Raw genomic sequence first — 22304 nt, 5'->3', positions numbered from 1 at the left:
AACTGTAATGCGGATATGTGACCGTTCGATGCAGAAAAGTGCGACGGACCGACGTGTTCGATGGCATCCACCTCAATGCACCACTTCACGTGATGACAGGAGCATTGTGCGCATGGCAGTGACGGATCGCTCAGTTACATCACGAACCATAGTACAGCAATACAGTCTGTAACGAATTATCCAATGTCTGCGGGTACCATTCGACGCCGTTTACAGCAGAGCGGTCTGTCCGCAAGACGTCCATTGCTTCGTCTACCCTTGACGCAGAACCACAGACGTCTCCGCCGCCAATGGTGCGATGAAAGAAGGATGTGGACAGCAGAATGGAATGAAATTGTCTTTATTGACGAGTCACGCTTTTGTCTGCAACACCACGATGGTCGGATTCGAGTCTGGAGACACCGTGGAGAGAGGCTGCTGAACAGCTGCGTTATGGACCGCCACACTGGTCCTGCACCGGGTATTATGGTATGGGGCGGTATTGAATATCACTCTCGCGCTCCTCTAATACGCATTGCCGGTACTTTGAACAGCCAGCGCTACATCTCCGAGGTATTGGAGCCAGTTGTCCTTCCTTATCTTCAGGGCTTGCCCACAGCCATATTTCAACAGGATAATGCGCGAATACACGTGGCACGCATTGTCCAAGGGTTCTTCGTCAATCCCCAGATTGAATTGCTTCCCTGGCCGGCTCGCTCTCCGGATCTTTCGCCGATAGAAAACATGTGATCCATGGTTGCTGAACGATTGACCCAGATTACATCCCAAGCTGCCACACCAGATCAACTTTGGCAACGTGTGGAAGCCGCTTGGTCTGCTGTACCCCAAGAACACATCCAAAGTCTCTTTGAATCAATGCCGAGGCGTGGCAGCAGTGATTTCCAGGCGACTAGCTAGACTACCGATGCTGGAAGGAACCACACTTCACAGAAGGCTATAAATTTAATCATTTGATACTTGGTCATCAAGTTATCTACTAAATAAATTTTGTTGTGATATTTCTTGTCTTTCTTGGTGTTGCAATTTGGGTGGCCAGCAGTGTACAGGCTGCCTTCGTAGACATTGTTCCGTAATTATTTAAACAATTTTAAGAATGGTTTTAGAAAATAATTATTAATCTTCAATCAAAGTAGGATAATAATGTAAAAGCAAATGAATAATTAGAAAACTTGGAATCAAAAGATAAAGTGTTCTTTTTCTGGATCTTTGATTTATATATTATAATAAATAAATCTATTTTGAAAAACTAAAAGAAAAAATATAATTGGCTTCAAAGTCAACCAAGGTTTTGTAGATAGATTAAATAATTGTCAATTTAATGCGAACCAAGAAAATGAAATGAAAGCCGAGGAGACTCTGATAAATACAATAAATCTTGTTCGCAGTTTTCATTATAATTGAATTATTTTTGTTTTGTTTTTGGTGCGTGTTTGTGTGTATGTCAGCTGAAGATTTTATACACTTATTAGCCCAAAGACCCCAGAAGGGCTATTAATTTCAAAAAGGCATTTTGCGTCGATCCACTTTTCAAACCGTTGCCACCAAATATTATCGCCATGTGTTATAATTAAAGAAACTAAATAATGAAGAATCTGTATGAATGCATGAATGTTTCTCGCATTGTGAAGAAACAAAGGTATATGCAATTTTGAATAGCGTAGTCCTCCACTCGAATATGGGCATCTAGTAGCCCAAATTTGGAATTTGTTTTATTATCTATTTCATATTTTGTAAAACTTTACCGAATTTTTTATTTCAAAGAGAGCAATGGCAACACCATACAAAAAAAAAAAAAAAAAAAACATTTTTGTCTATAGCGTGCGAGACTGTGTATCGGAAATTCTAAAAGATATGCTATTTTGCTCTTTTAAAATACTTTGTGATACTGCTATTGGATTAAATTTATTGGATTAAATTTTATGTGTTTTAAGTGAGAAAAATATATTATATAATAAATAAAGGTAACACGTAAAACGTTAAAAAAACGCCCTTTGAGCGTAATATAAAACCTGAAGGCTTTCAGATTTTTTTTTTTTTTAATTTTAATTGGAAATATACATGTTTTGCTTTTCCTACGGGTTTCAGATTGGAAAATAATTGGATACCTAATAATTTTTTGCTTTAAATTTTCTTGTAATGCAATCAATAATTATTTAAAAGTGGTGCTGAATCTGTTGAATTTTAATTTTAGCAGAAACTACTATGAGGAATATTTTAGGAAAAGTGTGGAAAACCTCTCTTTGCATGTGTATGTGGAGTGGGAAGAGAACCATGCAACTCGAAAAACTTCTCGACAGTTTCCGAATTAAAATGCAAACTTTCCATTTTCCATAAACGGATTCATTGGGTTTTGTTTACGCGGAGTGATGAAAAAATTATTATTATGCAGAGTAAAATCCCGCCTTCATATCATGCCTTCGTAGTGTAAAGGTCAGCACGCTCGGCGCGTATTCCAGAGATTCGTGGTTCGATTCCCGGCGAGGGCATTGCTCATTATGCATGTCTCCTGTTTAAAAATAATCTAATGGCTCTACAGCAGAAAGGAAAATACTTGAGATATTGTTACCAATCACACTTGTCTGACGAAGTTCGGAACAAGCCCACGACATTAACATGGCAAAGTGTCTTGAGCACCATGTAGCACCTTTAGCTCACTTCTGCTCTTAATTTAGAGAGAGAGAGAGAAAGTGAGGACTCCGGGGGGACTCCCTTCTTGCCTTACCATCAACCTCTCGACAGGACTTTCGGCTCGCCGTATATAATGTGCCTCCATGCCACATAGACTATTTGCAAACATGGCGCACAGACTGTTTAAAAAAATTCATGTTTTTTTTGGGGGGGATTCGAACCCCGGTGCTTCGGTACAACAGACTTTGATACTGTAATGCAGCTGAGTTCAGCTTCTTCAAAAACGCATTTCATTGCATTATTCAAACACTGCCTGTATCTGCGTTAATAAACTTTTGATAAGTAGACTTTTTATATAATTGTTTCTCAAAAACTTCCGGAACACTAATTATCCACTGAAAAATAACAATGTCGTAAATTCTATGGTTCCTGCATTATATTATCCTCCAATAAAAGAAATATAACTTATTACAGCTTGCGGAAAATAATAACGTATTCTCTCACCATATTTGCGAAATAATGACCTGCACGGCAAATGTCAGCCGAAAGTTTAGCCAAAAATACACTCAAGCGAGATAATTATTTTCTCTTATGGCGTGTTATTCCATTCCTCTCCTCGACGGAAACTTATTTGCGCTGCAACTGTCAGTGTCACATTACTTTTTAAATTATGAAGTACATATTTTTCCTTGTTATTAATTCCGCAAGCGTTCCGCTGATTGTTGTTTCTTTTTCTTTGCTAGGGCTTGAATATTTTATTAAAGGCAGAAATAGAAGCAAGAAAGAAAAATGATTATTATTCGAAAATTCTGGGATGTTCTCGGAAGAAGGTAAGTAAGGTAGCGATGTGGGATATATCTGGTAACTAAGAATCTTTTTATTTTTATCATTATTATTTTTAGTGTTCTTGCAAAATCGGTTGTACAGCACGTGCTGTTCTTTTAATAACGAAGCTAATGGCTGCATTTGGAATATAATATTTATTATTAAAAGCTTTGCGGAATTCCATTTCTTCAGAGTTCTAGATATCAAGATCGCTTGCTCGTGTTTCAAGCCAATTAAAATTAAACTTGCTGTCAATTTATGCATGCTTTTCAAACATTTTGTTAATGTTTGAAAGTTAATTCGTTAATGTTATAAAGTTTTCGTTAATGTTAAGTTATAAGGTATTTCTCCCGTCTTCTTAGCACGCCTTCGTGGGGTAGTGGTCAGCACGCTCGGCGCGTATTCGAGAGGTCCAGGTTCGAGTCCCGGCGAGGGCATTGCTCATTTTTCATCTCTCCTGTTTCGAAACAACCTAATGTCTCGACAGTGGCGCCCGAATTAAAAAAGGTGGTGTATGATGATTCTCCACCACAAGGATTTGGCGATTGGGTCCCCTAATCCCCATTCGGCCTTTAAAAGCGGGGAGTATATAAGATATTTTCTCCCTCCTTTCTGCATGCCTTCGTGGTGTAACGGTTAGCACACTCGGCGCGTATTCGAGAAATCCAGTTGCGAGACCTGGTGAGGGAATTTGCTCATTTTTCATATCTTCTGCTTCAAAAATTTCTAATTTGTCTACAACATAACATCATTTTAATCGTTTCTGACAGCATAATGCAATTTTAAACGAACTGAAAGCCTTAGCTGCAAATATTTCTAATATAAAAGAATTCTTTTGAAGATGACAAAAAATCTACACAGTGAAAGTCCAACTTACTACACTCATGTCCATAAATTAAGGATAATGCAAAATCAGGCAAAGGAAAAGTTAGAAGCAAAACAAATTTGACTTATTTGTAAAGCTTATTTATTAAACAAAAGGTAAAGAGCAAAAAAAGATGCTATATGTTTGATATTATTAAAAAAATTAGCGATTTTTTCTCCCTGGAGCAAATTACAAAAAAACCCTATTTACAAAAAACCAATATTACATGGTTAGTATGATTGTTAATACATTGTATGTCTCCCAGACGATGCAATACAGTCCGCACAACGCCTAGGCATGCTGAGTATCAAATTATCGATCTGATCTTGGGGGATATTACACCACTCAAAAAGCAAGGCTCTCGAAGTTCCGGTAGACATGTAGGAGGAGGTTGACGGGCTGCAACTCGTCGGCCAAGCATGTCCCACACGTACTCTACTGGATTCAAGTCCGGGGAGAATGCTGGCCAGTCCAAACGGATGATATCCTCCGACTGAAGGCATTCGCTTACGATGTTTGCACGGTGAGGACGGGCGTTGTCATCCATAAACACAAATTGTGCGCCCATGGCGCCCCGAAACAAACGTACATGTTGTTCCAGAATGACGTCCCGATAGATTTGACTCGTCATGGTTCCAATTTAAACATGCAGGTCAGTTCTTGAACCCAGAATAATTCCACCCCAAACGAGCACTCCTGCACCACCGTAACGGTGTCGTTCAATGATGTTTTCTTGTTGGTAACGGGTACCTGGAGCTCTCCATATGAAAGTCCGGCGAGAATCAGACTGCAAGCTAACCCTGAACTCGTCGGAAAACATCACACAAGCCCACTGTTGCGGTGTCCACAATGCATGCTCCCTACTCCAGGCTAACCGCAGGCGACAGTGAGTTGCAGTAAGTGGAACGCACCTGACAGGTCTACGAGCATATAGAGCAATCTGCCCTAAGCGTCTGTACACGGTCTGCCTTGAAATTGTCGTACCAGTGGCTGAAGAGAGCTGACGAGACAGGTCTGAGGCTGCGCTTCGCCTGTTTCTTCTGGCAGTAACTGCCAAATACCGGTCCTCATTCGGCGTCGTAACTCTGGGGCGACCTGTGCTGTAACGTCTACTCACCTTACCATCATCTTGGAATCGTTGCCAAAGTCTGGAGATGACACTCTGGGCAATTCCAAGTTCTTCTGATACTTCCAGTTGGGTACGCCCACATTCCAGACGGCCGATAATTCTACCACGTAAAAAATCATCCAAATGCGTCCTTTGTGTCATAAATATTTGGTTATTGCACTGAAATGCTTATAAAGCGCCTGCGAACAATTTTACTTCTTTGCCTGTATTCCTTATATATCACTCTCGTCATTGTGACGTAAAATCGGTGTCATCTGGTTACTTCCTGAAATTTGCATATGATTCTTGAAGATGTGTGTAGTGATTTTACATGTGATATATTTATTTTAGAGTTCGATTTCCGCGTGACTCTGAATCATCCTTAATTTATGGTCAGGAGTGTATTTCATCTGTGATACCGTTGAATGAAAACAAAATTCTGAAAATTTTGTACTGTGCATTTAGTTAGACTTAAAAATTAATTTTAGAAAATCCACCAAGCAATGTTACAAATTCACCAGGGCTATTAAAATTCAAATAAAGCAAATTTAACATTATTAGGTTTTTTATGAGTATAATATTCATAAAATAATATCGACTAGAAAAATACTTGTTATTAACAATCGCGGCATACATTATACGGCCACTAGAAGATATCCTTGTTGGAAAATTTTGCAATCTAATCAAAATATAATGGCATGGTAAGATTTGATGAAATCGATAATAAAGGCCATTATGAGGCAGAATTAATAGTCTTAGAACATCAAATACGCGCTCAAGAATGGATTTAAGAGCATAAAATAGCGTTTGTTTGTGAGCAATTATTTTAAACGACTTGCTTAAAATTATGCAATCGAAAAAGTACGATTTTGTGAGCGCTTATATTCTGGATACAACTTGCGGTGAATTTTTGCGGAGTAACGTAGTTTCATAATTTGAGGGCAAGCATAAAAATGCTCGTATTTAATTAAAGTGTGAAGTTTATTTATTTATTTATTTTGCGAGCTTAAGACCCCTGCTTGAAATGGGGAGTAATTATGTGGGTAAGCCTTGTTGTGCGTCCTTGAATTGAATGAGGTACAAATAACCTGAAAACTAGTTTTCTTTATTGAAAACATAAGGTTACACAGTTTTAAAATAAACTAGTTTTAAAATTAAACTCTGAATTACAGTTTCGGGAGTGTTTCCTAAAACACTAAAAAATGCAATGAAATTTATACGTCTTCAACTTAATTGCATTTCAGACAGCAAATCGTGTAAAATATGGATACTGAACTTCAGATTGAAACCCACTCGGGAAGGCAGTATTCCTTTATTGTTTGGGCTCAAGCCAGTAACAGTCTTTTGCATGTAAAAACTTTCCATGTGTTTCCTTAGGGCTCGATTTACATAACTAGTGGTTCTCGGACTCGAATCCCGCAGTAGGCTTAAAGATTGTAAGTGCATTGTGTCTTTAAATGTAGTAAATTCTTTTCAAAGCAGATGTCAATCAGTTATGATGATTGTAAATAATTGAGAATTGAGAACACGGCAAAGCACACTAGGGTTATCTGCCTAAGAGGAGGGATGCCTTCGTGGAGGACTTTCTAAGGGAAACTGGCTCGTATACACGTTACACATGGGTAAAACTACGAAAACGCCCATGCAGCCAGCCCGTTTGCAGGATTCGAACCTCGGACCGAACTACCAGTGTTCAGCGATTTTACCGCTCGGCCGCCGATGGGCCGATTGTAAATTAAGTAATGGCAACATACCTGGAAAACAATTTTTAATGAATGTACACTGCAAAACAAAAAGGGAGACATAATATATCTCCCGTGCTTGATGGAAAGTACATAATCTTCATGGGAAACTCTGGTTTAATGCTATATTTATAGATTTTAGTGATATTCTTATAACGGACTGATCTAATGAAATGATCATTGTACTGTATCTCATGCACCACCCCATGAAAAACAATATGTTTACTTTGCTAATTAGTTACCACAGTCTTAATGTACCCTTTCAATAGTCACTCAATAGAAATTCTATCAAATTTTGCGCTTCTGAAATGTAAAAGTAAAATATTTCATAAGAAATTACTGTACCAGTGTACTGTATTATAGCAAATATGAGGGTACACCATTGTTGGTTTTTGTTCTTCCAGCCTGCTTACGTTTGTATGAATGATACTTATGGCACATAATGTCTGAATTTGTAAAGAACATTAAGTATGTACTTTTCAATGATTCTCACGACATGATCATGTATTTGTATGACCTTATGTTGCACAATCTGCTCCTAATATGCAAAATATTATATGCCAAATAATTACTTGTAAAATATTGACTGGTATAAGTGTATCTGTATTATTTTGTATAGCATATTCTAAACATATGTTACGGTGAAACACCGAAATCTGGAGAATGTCGACTTTCACCGGTGAATGTCAACATTCACATAGTCGCTTGGTGTATGTCCGAAATATTTTCCAAATAAACTTATTTCTGACTTACACCGGTGAATGTCGACATTCACTATGTATTAATGGTGAATGTTGAACATATAAGAATATTATATTTCCTTCTCCGTCATTCATTCGCGAAAAAACGCACTTGAAACTCAGAATAAGAACTTAAGAATATAAGAACTTCAAACACACAGTACATTCAAAATGAGAAAGGAAAATAATAGAAGTTATAAACTTACCAAATTATGTGATTCGAATCTTATTTATTGCAACAACTTAAACTATTATAACACTTTGAATTGCACAAGAGGCCCTTGCTTTTACGACTGCATTTATTTGTGGAACACTTCCTTTTGGAATGGCAGCGTGTACATATACTCCTCTCTTTTCGACCTACACCAGAGCATATCTGTGATTGTCGACATACACCGGTGAGGGTCCGAATGTACTAGAATGTAAAGAAATATTCGATCTTTCACTGACGTATTTGGTGAATGTTGACATTCTTCGGTGAAAGTCGACATTCTCCAATTTCGGTCTTTCACGGTAACATATATATATAGCGCATTATTTTATAAAGTTTTTTATCTATGTATACTATAATATTATTTAACCATACAACTTAATTGATACTTAGTATAAAGCCTTTTGCATTTTAACTGTATACCCACCAACATTATGTTTTAATAATCCTGTTTGATTGTATCATGCATATGTAGGATATTGTATGGTTTATTTATATAGTACGATATCGTAAGTACTGTAATGTATGATCTGTAGTCCCACTTGTCCCTGGATAAGGGTGGACGTGGTGCTATTACCAATTAACCATAACAGTAAAGGGATGGTTCCCACGTCCTCCGTTCTAATTGGCTATATCTCCCGTTCTAATTGGCCGATTGATAAAATTCAATTTGCGTCTTTAATGCCTCGAGAGCGCGAATTAGGATATGTTTTAGATTTATATATAGCTTTGTTCGAATGTAGGTATTTGGTTTCTGAAACGACATGCCAATTTTTATTCCATATTTCGATTCTACGATTCAAATTATGCCAAACTGCCATGTTTTATATAAGGTATTTTCTCCCGCCTTTCAGCATGCCATAGTGGTGTAAGGGTTGGCACACTCGGCGCGTGTTTGAGAGGTCCAGGTTGAATCCTGGCGAGGGTATTGCTCATTTTTCATGTCTCCTTCTTCAAAAGAACCTAATGTCTCTACAGTGGCGCCCGAACTAAAAGGTGGTGAATGATGATTCTTCACCACCAGGATTTGCTACTGGGTTGCCTAATCCCCAGTCGCCCTATAAAAGGGGGGAGCATATCTTCTCCCTCCTTTCTGCAAGCCTTTGTGGTGTAATGCTAGAACACTCAACGTGTATTCGAGAGGTCCAGGTTCGAGTCCCGGTGAGGGCATTGCTCATTTTTCATGCTTCCTACTTAGGAAAAAAAAAAAAAAAAAAAAAAAAAAAAAAAAAAAAACCTAATGACTGTACATATTTATTTTGACGTATATATCCTAAACATTTCTGTATGTCTGGCAGATAATAAATTTTCTTCGTTCATATGGTATTTTAACTAATTTAGGCTTCAACGACGGGTAGTAGGAAACCATTTCGGTCTGGAAAATAAAAAAACATTTCAGCTTGTAATATACGTTTCTGAGTTCCATCCGATACAAAGAATAATTTCATTACATTTTTAGGCCCACCAGCGGCCGAACGGTAAAGTCGCTGAACATTGGTAGTTCGGTCCGAGGTTCGAATCCCGCGAACAGGCTGGCTGCATGAGCGTTTTCGTGGTTTTCCCCATGTGTAACGTGTATACGAGCCAGTTTTCCTTAGAAAGTCCTCCACAAAGGCATCCCTTCCCTTAAGCGTATGACCCTCGAGGCTTTGCCATAATTAAATAAACCAAACCATTACATTTTTATTAATGTTTGCTGATTTATATTCATTATCGAGTGAATATTAATTTTAATAGCGAAAAAATCAATTACTTGAAATATTTTTTGGCTAATAATTTAAGCTTTTGAATGCAAATGACGCCGATATTACTTTAATTTCTTCAGAAAACGATACATTAATAATTCTATAATTCAATTTATGTTACCAAAATTCTACTATCGATCCAATTCTGCAGTTCATTTCGGCAACAAGTTTTGCTTGTTTTCTTCGTAAATATACCAAAAAAAGACTTCTATTTAATTCAGTCTATATAAAGCACTTCCATTTAGCAGCTTTATGTAATCCCTTCTCATTATAAAAGTCATTAGCATATACGTTAATTGTTACTTATTACATTCTCGTTCGCCTCAAATAGCTAAAGCCACACACGAGAGACGGATTCTTCCCTTAATGGGAATGACAAATTGCATCTTCAACAATGCATAGTAAGCAGGATTTATGACTTCTCACAGTAAGGTACGCAGCTAAATGAAATATACTAGTGTTTCATTAAGGCTTTGTGCCTTTTTGAGATTTTAATTTCCTCCTTTTCCCTTGCTTTCGAGCGCAGTCGCGTGCTTTGCCGCTAGGCTTGAAGGGAAAAGCAATTAAGATTCGATTCCGAGGAGTGTCAGACGCATTTGCTTTATGAAACTCGTTTTCTCCAGAACTGCAGGAAACAGAGTAATGTGGGTCAAGCGTTCTCTCTCCAAAACATTACTATTTGGGAAACAATACGAACCCGGATTGGGAGATATTTACGCTGTCGAGTATCGAAAAGGTAATAAATATCTGGAAAATCCTTTTAAAGAATTGTCTGAAAATCTGAAGACACGATTTTAAAAATCAAATAAATCCTTCGAAGATATGAGGTGAGTGTTCAAAAAAGTGGAGGAAAGGGTTTGGTTTTATTCCAGACTATTGTGTACGATGAGAGAAAATCTGCTTGTAAGGAAATTTGACATTTTTAGTCTTTATTAAGGTAAAATATTTTTTTTTTTCCGAATGGCTGGCATTTGCATTTTTCTCAGCATTGGCTACTCCTAAGACGAGAAGTGGTGGCCATTTTATTGTGGAGGCACCTAGCACCCAGCCACCTTACCTCCTATGAGAAGAGAGACAATTTACTTCCAAGCCTTCTTCGGGATACGAATCCGGGCCCTTCGGTATTGCAGTCTGCTCCTATATAACCACTATACCGTCTGGATGGCTTTAATGAAAAATATAATTCTAAATGAAACTAAAACTCAGTGACGTGACAATCCTAGTGGGCCATGACCCGCAGTTCCCCAATATCTGCTTTCGTGACCGTGGGCCCGGGACGCGTGAGCATATGCCCTGAACAATTGGTCAGTTTGTTTCAGGACCCCCCCCCCGGTGTTTAGTCCCTAAGCGAACTTGGTACACATTTTATCGACTCACTGAAGCAATGAAAGGCAGAGTCAATCTTGCTCAGCCCGGGGATCGAATCCCGGACTTGTTGTGCTGCTGCGCGACGCGCTAGCCACTGTGCCATCTGGCCTGTAACACAAAACACTCCAATAAAATGTCTTAAAATTCATTGCTGGATAACAGAATCGACAAACTTTCTGACTGTTCCCGATCTACACAACAGCTTGCGGTTTTCATGTTCGTACCAGTGGGAGCAGATTGTTCTCTCTTATGGAAAGGAACGTGTCCCCAACGAGATCCAGGTTAACGGACATACACCAAAATACAGAACAGAAATACCACATTTCTGTTCTGAAAATTTTTAACGCGAGTAGCGTGTTTCCAAACATGCGAAAGTTGGTTGTAAGAAAAATATGCCAGGTATCGGGCAAGAAAGAATTGGTATCCATCTGATATCCAGAATTCCTGATGTCTCTTTTTTTGAATAAAGATTTATAGTGAATGAGTGAGTGAGAGCCACCAAGGAAGACCACTGACCTGGCCTTAGCCTCACAGTGTGATATCTTCCTGGCAGAAATCATCTACTCTCTGCTCCAGCCTGCTCCGGGAACGCAGCCGAATAGACGGCTAAGAGCCTCATAAAGTCTACATCTAAGCTTGGAAGTTGTTGTACGGGGAAAGAGTATCCTGTTAGGAACTACTTAAAATGAAGCAAAGAAGCAATCAAAAGACTGTTAAGAATCGCTGTTAGAATTTATAGTATTGGAAAAGATTTTAAGTGTTGGCTCACGCTTTCTTTCAGTACCACATTAAGTACGAAAACAGCATTTTGTTTCATTTTGCCCGCGCTTCTATATACTGATGACCATTTGGCCCACTTGAAATAACGAATCTGTCAAGCCTTAAGTCGATCTACGCCTGTAACAACTCTAAGAAGTTCACAAACATGCGTCAATCTACGATTATTACATCCTTACCTCATTTTCTTTTAGTTATTATGTCGGTGGTAAGCCGGTCATTAGTGTCGATCGTCTATCAGGGCCTATCGGTGACGTTAATCTCGATGCTACTTGAGTAGCATCAACATTAACGACACTGATCGTTGCCGATAACAACGACATTAACGTCACTCTTTTGGAGACTGTTTTACAACTGTTCCCCGTCAATGTCTGTATCATCATGCAAATCGGCCGCTGCTAAAAGAATTAGGATCGTTATTAAGGGATCAGTTTCCAAATCATCAAAAGCAACTTTTATAATGATTCGCGCAACTTGAATGCCGGAGCACTCTTGCGAAGATTTCTCGTGCCTTTCAGCGTGAAAGTGTCTTACGAAGTCCCATTTTTGTGTTATGTAGATCTTATGAAAAGGGCCCGATGGCGCAGTTACTAGCGCATTGCGCAGCACTGTTCCGGGGTTCGATCGCCGGGCCGGGCAAGGTCGACTCAGCCTCTCATTCCTTAATTTTCATCCTTTGGATCGATAAAATGAGTACCAAGTTCGCTTGTGGACTAAACACTGGGTGTCCTGCGACAAGCTGACCACTTGTTCAGGGCATATGCTTACGCACCACGGGGCCCACGGTCAAGAAAACAGATTTCTGGGCACTGCAGGCATTGGCCCGTTAGGGCTGTTGCCCCACTTAGTTTTTTAGATCCTATGAAAGCTTCAGGTACGATTGTGGTGACCAAATGGTGACCCCCAGACCACACGTGTCTTGCTACATTTTATTCTGCGGGCCCGCGATATTTTGAAGAAAAGATCATTATTGACTGTGGACTTCTTGATACCTATACATTTTTATACTTTCGCGAGACAGCATACACATATACAGTGCGGAGGCAGATTTCTGTTAACGAGCAAGTGGAAACAGATTTTGAAACTGTTTATTTTATCCGTACCCGCAGTGTTCTTGTTTAGCTATTTGTACAGTTTAAGGACATAAATATATTAAGAAACAATCTGATGTGGACATCCAATGACTGCCTGTTAAAGTACACACATTTTATGCTGCGCTTCATTTTAACCTCTTTCCTCGGATTATTATAACTTAATTAAACCATCCTCAAAGCAAATCGAAAATGACATCAAAAACTGCAAATTTTGAAATTAAATATCTCAGTCAATATTTATCATACGGGAATCAGAGCTTTTCTAATTTTATTTTTTTCGTGACGAATATTAAAACATTCCCAAATATAAGTATAAGAGCCGGGAGACGTAAATAAAAGTTCTTTTTATTTGTCCAAAATAATTTCTTTCTTAGATTTGGCATTGCCAAAACATGAATACTTTCGTCATTTTAAACACTTCTGTATCTATAGCCAAAGACTGAAAATAAAAGCCGGGTACGGACTTTTAAGCCAAGTAAGTGTCTGGGAGTATATATACAAATATTTGTTTAGTTCTGCCGATTGCAATAAAAGAGGGAGACGCACAACTAGATGTTATAGTAGTCCCAAAGTTTCAATATTCTACAGCTAATCATTTTTGAGGTTTGCGAGATCCATACATACATACATAGGAACATTCGTACGTACAGACGTCACGAAAAAAATCCCCTTTGATTCCATTTTAAATCTATTTTACAATTCGTTTTCGAAAAAAGAGTCCTTCGTTCTGCCCGTACTTATATAAATCTTGAAACAAAATCGCCCAAATGGATTCGGGAATGGTCAAAATGGATATTTCCGATGAAATATGATAATCGAAATTTTTCGTGATTACGATACTTCCTTTATTTCGCACAAGGAAGTAAAAAGGCATTTAAAATGGCTTTTTGAATTTTTTATGTATGCAAACTTACGTTTGATCTGAGAGTTACTCAGTAAGAAAAAACTATTTACAAAAACACTGTAGGTTAATTGGAAGCAGAAAAGATGAAAAATATGCAACCGCCTTCGCCGGGAATCGAACCACGGACCTCTGGAATACCGGCCCAGCGTGCTACCGTTACACCACGAAGGCACGCTAGGAAAGTGGGAGAAATACCTTATAACATAATTTGAAATAAATATAGCTAATGTTTTGAAAGTCCTCCTTTCTTATTATTCAAAGATAGAGTCTTTAATCTGAGGCTATTACAAATAAAGTGGGCACAAACAAACCTTTGGGTGTTGTATACTAACAATGTTGGGTTATTTATAAAAACTGCGTACTGAAAGATACTGGGTGAAGCTTAAATGTGTGCATACAGATAAAAAGATAATATAATGTTTTTTTTAGAAATCTCTGCGGCTATGTAAGCGAGCACAGTGTACTACGTGAATTCTGTACACAAAATGGCCCCGTCTTGAAGGAATAACTTGTTTTGTTTTGTCAAGCTCATTTCCTCTTTACAATAATTACTGATTAAAAAAAGTAAGCAATGAAATTAAAATTAATAGTAAAAGAAAATCTGAAGGCTTTCAGATTTTATATTATGCCCAAGGGGGCGTTTATGGAACGTTTTATGTGTTACCTTTATTTATTGAATATCATGTTCTTCGGTCTTAAACCATAAAATTCAGTTCAACAGCAATATCACAAAATATTTTAATCAGTTTAACATTTAGAATTTCCGATGCGCAGTCTCATTTCGCTGGAGATAAAAGTGTTTTTTATTCGGTACAGTGTTGCCATTGCTTGTTTTGAAATCGTCGAGTTTGTTAATTAAAAATTCTTTAAAATTTTACAAAATATGAAATAGATAATAAAACAAATTCCAAGTATGGGATTCCGGGTGTTCATATTCGAGTGAAGGGCTACTTATTCGAATTTGGATGTCTCTGAGTATCGTCCTTTTTTCACAATGCCAGAAACATACATGCATTTATGCAGATTCTTCATTAAATATAATGCCAGGGCGCTAATATTTGGTGCTAATAACTTGAAAGGTAAAACGCCGCTTATAGTGAAACGCCACAAATTGCAAAATGAAATTAATACCCCTTCTGGGCTAACGCCCGTTGGGCTAATAATAATTTTTTTAAATAATAAGTCTTTTTTTAGCGGCGTACACTGTTTGGTAAATGTCATGAAAGAATATCAGCACGAGTTTCAAAAGAAAGAAGGTAATTTATTTTTTAAATATTTTCAATGTAATTTACTGCAAACATATTAGTCTATACCCATGTATTTATCATTATTGTAATCTGCTGTAAACTACTGTCTTTTTATCATCCTATACTGCATTTTTATCATACTGTACTGTATTTTTATCAACCCATAATCTCTCTACAACTTTATGTTTGACTTCTCTTCAGGAGTCTACCCTCGTGCTGTATCATGTATTAAGTATAATCATATATCACTTATTCGAAGTCTTATGCAATAACATAGTATATGACTTCGTATTTACATTGTATTATGTTAAATGTATTGTAATCTGCTATTTACACAAATGGCAACAATTCTTTATTGCCAAGGTATACTACAACTGTTTAAACTGTATCATGTCATATGCACGTTTATTTTTAACTGGCATAATATTTTCAATGTATTTTACCGCAAACATATTAGTCCATATCTTTGTATTCATCATTACTGTAATCTGCTGTAAACTACTGTATTTTTGTCATCCTATACTGGATTTTTATCGTACTGAACCGTATTTTTATCATATTATAATCTCTCTATAGTTATATGTTTGACTTCTCCTCAGGAGTTTATCCTCGCGCTGTGTCATGTATAATGATATATCACTTGTTAGAAGTCTTAAGCAATAACACATATCATTTCTTAACTACATCGTATTATGTTAAATGTATCGTAACCTGTTATTTACACAAATGCAACAATTTTACTGCCAAGGTATACCACAATTGTTTGTAATCAATCATTCATTTTCAATTATGTACTCACGTACTTGAATTAGTGTTGTCCTAAGGGTTCTCTAGATCATGGTGGACGTGGTGCTGTACTAATTAACCGTATGGTAGAGGCATAGTGCCCACGTCCCCCGTTTCTTATCTTATCTTATCTTATACATGAATACGAATATTTTTTATAAAGAAAAACTTAATCTTTTCAAATTTTATTACTCAACCTTATTTTCAACCAGTTTACTATCTGCCTTTCGCTTAAAACTTCTGAAGAACTTTTATTATGTCCGTCTATTTTGCAATTTTACAGTGTCATTTTTTGATTGTCCTTATTTTCCAGTTATCCTTCCATCAACTAGCATGGATAATCGATTAAATATATACAAACTATTATTACTTAACTTACCTAAAATCAAAAATTACTTGTAGATTTTTGACAGCGTCGGAGATAGGTAACCTAGATAATATCAAGCATATAAGCGAATCGTTTATGAAATTACGTTGAGTTAACCATGAGATTGATTAAAATTTTAATATTTTCCGAACTATTATCCCTGATATGTATCAGAGAATCGAGTATGTGTGAGTGCTTCGTTCCACCCAATTACTTTCCTGGAGCTAAAACGTTTTGACGCATATCCTTGTTGATTGTAATTGCAAATGACTAGAATTTGATGAACGGTCCATGTGATAAACAGCTATCAGTTGTATATATGATAAAGTGTGTTAACATCATTTTATAGGAAAATAATTTTACCATCAATGGAAAGTTCCAATTAAATGCCTCGTGAAATGATACTATAATACGAAAAATTCAGATTTTTTAATCAAGTTATTTTCCCTAGATTTAATTACATTAATGGTACAAGTTTCGCAAATGATGTAAAAATTATTTCTGCTTAATTAAACAATTTAATTGTAATTAATTCAATCAATAATGGATAAATTGCAAAGAAAACAGTTTTTCTTTTTATCCTATTTTGTAATTTCAAATACTTTATTGCTACTGATTCGTTATCTCAAAAAATGCTGCAATTTTATGCCAGAAAATGTTTTTTATTTATTGAAGAAATGAAAATAAAGTCTTCTAACTTTACAACAAATGAATTGTTATGAAATGTACAGGCGCGGTGAGATGGATTCCCAGCAAAGCAGTTTTAGGGTTGCCATAAATATCAAGGAGAGCAGGGTTGCCACATTTGGCGAGAAATTGCGTATTTGGCGATATCTGGCGACAAAATTGGCGATATACCATGGACGATTGGAGAACCTTCTGGAACAAATTCTTACCGGTTTAGTCCAGAATGTTCCCGAACACAAGCCGAAAGCTATATAAACCGTGCTGGTCTGCAGTCAGGAGTGTGCGTCTCTCATCGAGTGAGTGTGTCTCGTCTAGCGAGTCAATCCCTGCGGAGGCGATCGCGTTGACAGCCGGCCAGCGAGTGCCGGGTGAGTCGTCGAGTTCACCGAAGGAGTCTCGTAGTCTATTGCTATTGCTCGCTTTGAAATCCTTAAATTGTTTGTTAATCAAAAATTCCTTAAAGTTTTTCAAAATATGAAATCGATCATAAAACAAATTCCAAATACGGTCTTCCACATGCCCATATTCGTAGGAGGATTATGTCATTCAAAATTCGATGGCTCTATGTACCGTTGTTTTATCACAATGCGAGAAATAGACATACATCTGTGCATATTTTTGATTATTTAATTTCTTCAAATATAATGCAGGACTCTAACATTCGGTGGCAACAGTTTGAAAAGTGAAACGGACCAAGGATGTTAGAATAGAAGTAGGGAGGGTTCGCAGTTTCCTCCACTGTAAGGGAATGAAACTCCGCCGAACAAGCGGCGTCCATGTTTGTGACTTCAAAACATTGCATTACGGAAGTGACATGTACGTGTTTCTAAGCTGTTCCGTGCATTTATTTTCCAGTAAAAATATGTTAAATTTATAATGAAATCCCTCGCTATTGTTGAATTTTTGTTTTAAAGTAATAAAGATGATATCCATAATTTACTATGTACAGCAAATTATTAAGAAATAGTTCGAAATCTAAATGCATGCGCATAACATTAAAGCCTTTAAAAAATGATGTTTCTGCATATTTCACGGATTTGCTTAGGTTAGAAAATAAATCTTAATAAAATAAAACAGATTTATGTGAATTCATTGATTTCAGTTTATGCGCATTTCATATTTATTAATCTCAAAGAAACTGCCTTTAATTAAGTTGAATTACAGAAATACACCTATATAAGTTTTTGGATACATCTTTCCACATGTTCAATTGTGTAAATATTTTACTTAATTTTATCACTATACTGCCCAGAAATTTGTAAGTTTATGCAAAAAAATTTTAACAACAGAACAGTTTATCTTAACTTAAAAAAATGAATAATAATTAATATATAAAGAAAAGCATTGCTTTATTTAACACCTTTACAATTAATAAAAATAGTAACAATTGATTTCTTACTTTTCATGAAAGTTATAAAACGAATTAACTAAAACGTTCAAATTATACAATTTAAATCCTACCATATAGCATTGTATCTTAAGGAACGAATATACCAGCTATAAACAGAAACATTAAAATGTATTTAATATATTTTGATTATAGTTATATTAAATAACCTATTTTAAGTCCTTTTTTTTCACATCTGGAAAGAAAACCACATGACATTGTGATATTTTTGACATAGTTGTCATATTACATAAAAAAAGAAAATTAATACTTACGTGTGAAAAATAATGCCCGGAATTTTTTTTCGAGAATCTATTTGTGCATTAATATGCAATACAAGCTGACATGCTTCAAAAAGAAAAGAAAAAAATGTTGCAATGACAGACTTCCTTGCACAAGTCACGGTGATAACAGGAAGATGGCCGCCAAGCTTCACCGTTTGAGTTGAACCTTCCCTCCTTCTATTCCAACCTCCTTGAAACGGACATAGTGATTCAACGCAAGATCGCAAAACGAGAACAATAGTCCTTCAGGGACAAAGCCCCTTTGGACTTAAAAAATAAAACCTAATGTTTTTACAGTGGCACGCGAACTAAACGTGGTGGATGATGATTCTTCCCCACCATGATTTAGCGACTGGGTCCCCGAATCCTCGGTCACCTTTTAAAAGGCGGAGCATATATAAGACATTTTCTCCTCCTTTTTGCATACACTAATAGGAAATTCACTGTGGCTATTGGAAAGAACTTCTCCAGTTTACGCACCATGAATGCAGGCGTCCCACAGGGGTCCACTTTAGGGCCCATCCTGTATTTATTTTATGTTCATCACTTCCCTAGGGCTTACATTGACAGAAATCACTTTCTTGGGTGATATGCGAATGATACGGCAGTAGCCGTAAAGTCCGCAAACGCACACCATGCAATCAAGAAGTTACAGAAGCTTCTGCCAGAGGTAGAAAAGTGGTGTACGACGTGGAGGATTGCTATTAATGCCAGCAAGTCGCAATTATTAGCGATAAGGAGGAAAAATACACACTTTAATATTAATAGCAAGCTCTTCTTATTCTCTGAAGAGATTTCTAGAGTCAGTGAGGCGAAATATTTAGGAGTAATGCTAAACGAAAGATTAAAATGGGGAGATCATATTACGCAGGTCAGAAGAAAAGTTTTCACCGTTGTAAACAGTCTCACCCCTATATTGGGTAATTATTCTAGCTTAGACCTCAGGAAAAAGAGGTTAGTATTTACCACGGCAATAAGGGCATTGATGACTTATGGGTCGTCGGCCTGGTGCATGGCCAACTACATTTCTCATTTTGAAAGAAATAGAAATTGCATAGCACATATACCAGCGCAAAGCGAAATTTGACCCATCTCCATGTGCATGTATTATTAACTCAAGCCAACTATAAATTAACCTTGCAATAGTAAACGGTGCCCGTCGTCCAATACGTATTCTAGAATGTGCTCTTAGAACAAAAATGTTGGGGGATCCCTGCTGTAGATGTTGTGTTACTTGAAAAATCAGTATCGTAATGGCAATGAATCTTTTTCACACTGGTCACACTTTTTTGGGAATGGTCGTAAACTTAAACTGCACAGGGCTCGAATGGGGGATGTAAAAACAACTGACAAGCCAATTTTTTTTTAACAAAGTAAAAAAAAAAAAAAAAAGTTTTGGTGTTAACAAAATTAAAAAAAAAAAATTATTAAATTTCTCGTATTAGATATTCCTGGAAACATACATAAATAATAATATTCAAAGAAAAATTCAAATTTATTTTTATTTTCTATCTGAAATTTGGTACTTGCTAGATACTTTTTTTGCTAGTTACACTTTCTAATTCAAATGTATTGAAAGATACTTATTACATGTCCAGACTGATAGTGAATTAAAAAATTCTGGCTTGTTTACTTAATCATTAAATAATTTACTTCAACAAACAAATCATAAAAACTCCACAAAAAAAAAAAAAAAAAAAACATTCTTATCTCCAACGCTCGAAACTGTGCACCGGAAATTCTAAAGATAGGTTCATTTTAAAATTATTTTGCAATATTCCTGTTGAACTGAATTTTATACTTTAAGTGCGAAGAACATGATATTTAATTAAAAAAAAAAATTCTGAAAGGTTTCAGATTTTAAATTACGTCCAAAAGGGCGTTTTTTTAACGTTTTGCGTGTTACCTTTATTTATTAAATATCGTGTTCTTCGCACTTAAACCATAAAATTCAATAAAGCAGCAATATCGCAAAACAATTTTAAAATAAGCATGTAATAAGCAGAGGGTGTTTTGGTTTATTTGATTATAACAAAGCATTCGAGGGATATCTGCCTACGGGGACAGATACCTTTCGTGGAGAAATTTCTAAGGCATTCTAGTTCGTATCTACCACGAAATCGTCCAAGCAGCCAGCCCATTCGCCTGGAATCGAATAGTGAGCACAGTTTATTGGGAAAATAATTAATAAATTAAATAAATGTGGAATGAAATAAATAAATAAAAATCTGAAAGGTTTTAGATTTTATATTAACCCCAAAGCGATTTCTTTTTTAACGTTTTGCGTGTTACCTTTATTTATTAAATATCGTGTTCTTCGCACTTAAACCATAAAATTCAATAAAGCAGCAATATCGCAAAATAATTTTAAAATAAGCATATCTTTATCGCGCTGAAGATATTTTTTTCCCCTTGCACTTTTGCCATTGCTGGCTTTGAAATCAACGAGTTTGTTAATCAAAAATTCGCTGAAGTGTTACAAAATATGAAATCGATAATAAAACAAATTTCAAATTCCACTTTAGGGCTTCCAGATGTCCATATTCGGTGGAAGATTACGTTATTGAAAATTCGATGACTCTAGGTACCGTTGGTTTACCACAGTGCGAGAAACATACATACATTTATGCAGATTCTCCATTATTTAATTTATTTAACTATAATACAGGATTGTAATATTTGGTGGCAACAGTTTGAAAAGTGAATCTACTCAAAATGCCAAAACGAAATCAATAGCCCTTCTGTGTTAACGCCCTTTGGGCTAAAAATGAATAAATCGTGCTTTGGTGTAGGAAATATGAAAAATTCGTTAAAAAAAGCAATTCTGAAACTCAGAACTCAGGATTCCAGATGCACTCGGATACAGAATTATAAATATTCGAAATTTGGAGATGTAGACGACTTCCCCGTCATTGTAGAATCTAATCGTCACTCACAGATTTTTAATTTTATAGTAATCGATTCGAAATTCCTTTAATGGAGGTAAACTGAAATTAACGCAGTCATTTAGCTATAAAATATTCGCTTGCAATGCCAAAATTACAACATTCACCTACCCTCGGCGGGATTCGAACCCGCAATCCCCGGTTTAGGAGACCGATGCCTTATCCATTAGGCCACGAGGGCTACGATGATTGTGCTGATAATGAAACAAATGTATGTTATCTCTGAAGGTAACAACGTCTTACCTCTGAAGGTACACAAAGGCTAATTTTTACCTCTTCGGTTAATTCGTGCTTTGAATGGAAACATTGAGGTAGGAAAAGGCTAAAAAAGGGGCGGGTAAAAAAAAAACGATTCATACTGGCTTCCTGAATAGAACAGTTTGCTCCTCGCAGGAGTTAACCTAAATTAACTTCGTACAGAATACGAAACAGAGCTATTTATGTTCGATGCTTCTGAGTATCAAAACGCGTGGGGGGGGGACTGTAACACAAGCAAATTAAGTTTAAAAATTAGTTACGAAAATAATTTTGGTTGAATGTATTATTCAGATTTGTAATCAAGTTGAGTTTCTTTTTCTTTTAGCGGGTTTTGAG

The 22304-nt window shown here is 36.5% G+C and overlaps 1 protein-coding gene and 1 non-coding gene across 2 annotated transcripts in view; both read right to left on the bottom strand.

Annotated features, from left to right (window-relative positions):
- Positions 1 to 22304, bottom strand: part of LOC118197576 (uncharacterized) — a 138955-nt gene that overhangs the window by 55851 nt on the left and 60800 nt on the right. The gene's annotated exons all lie outside the window — the stretch shown is intronic.
- Positions 21819 to 21891, bottom strand: TRNAR-CCU (transfer RNA arginine (anticodon CCU)). The gene has a single exon. It is a non-coding gene; the product is annotated as a tRNA-Arg (tRNA).

Source organism: Stegodyphus dumicola, chromosome 7 (assembly GCF_044657685.1).
Source record: "Stegodyphus dumicola isolate Sdum_Otavi_A_Nest chromosome 7, ASM4465768v1".
NCBI lineage: Eukaryota > Metazoa > Arthropoda > Arachnida > Araneae > Eresidae > Stegodyphus > Stegodyphus dumicola.
Note: the sequence above shows the minus strand (reverse complement) of the source record. Positions and strands in the feature narration are given on the sequence as shown.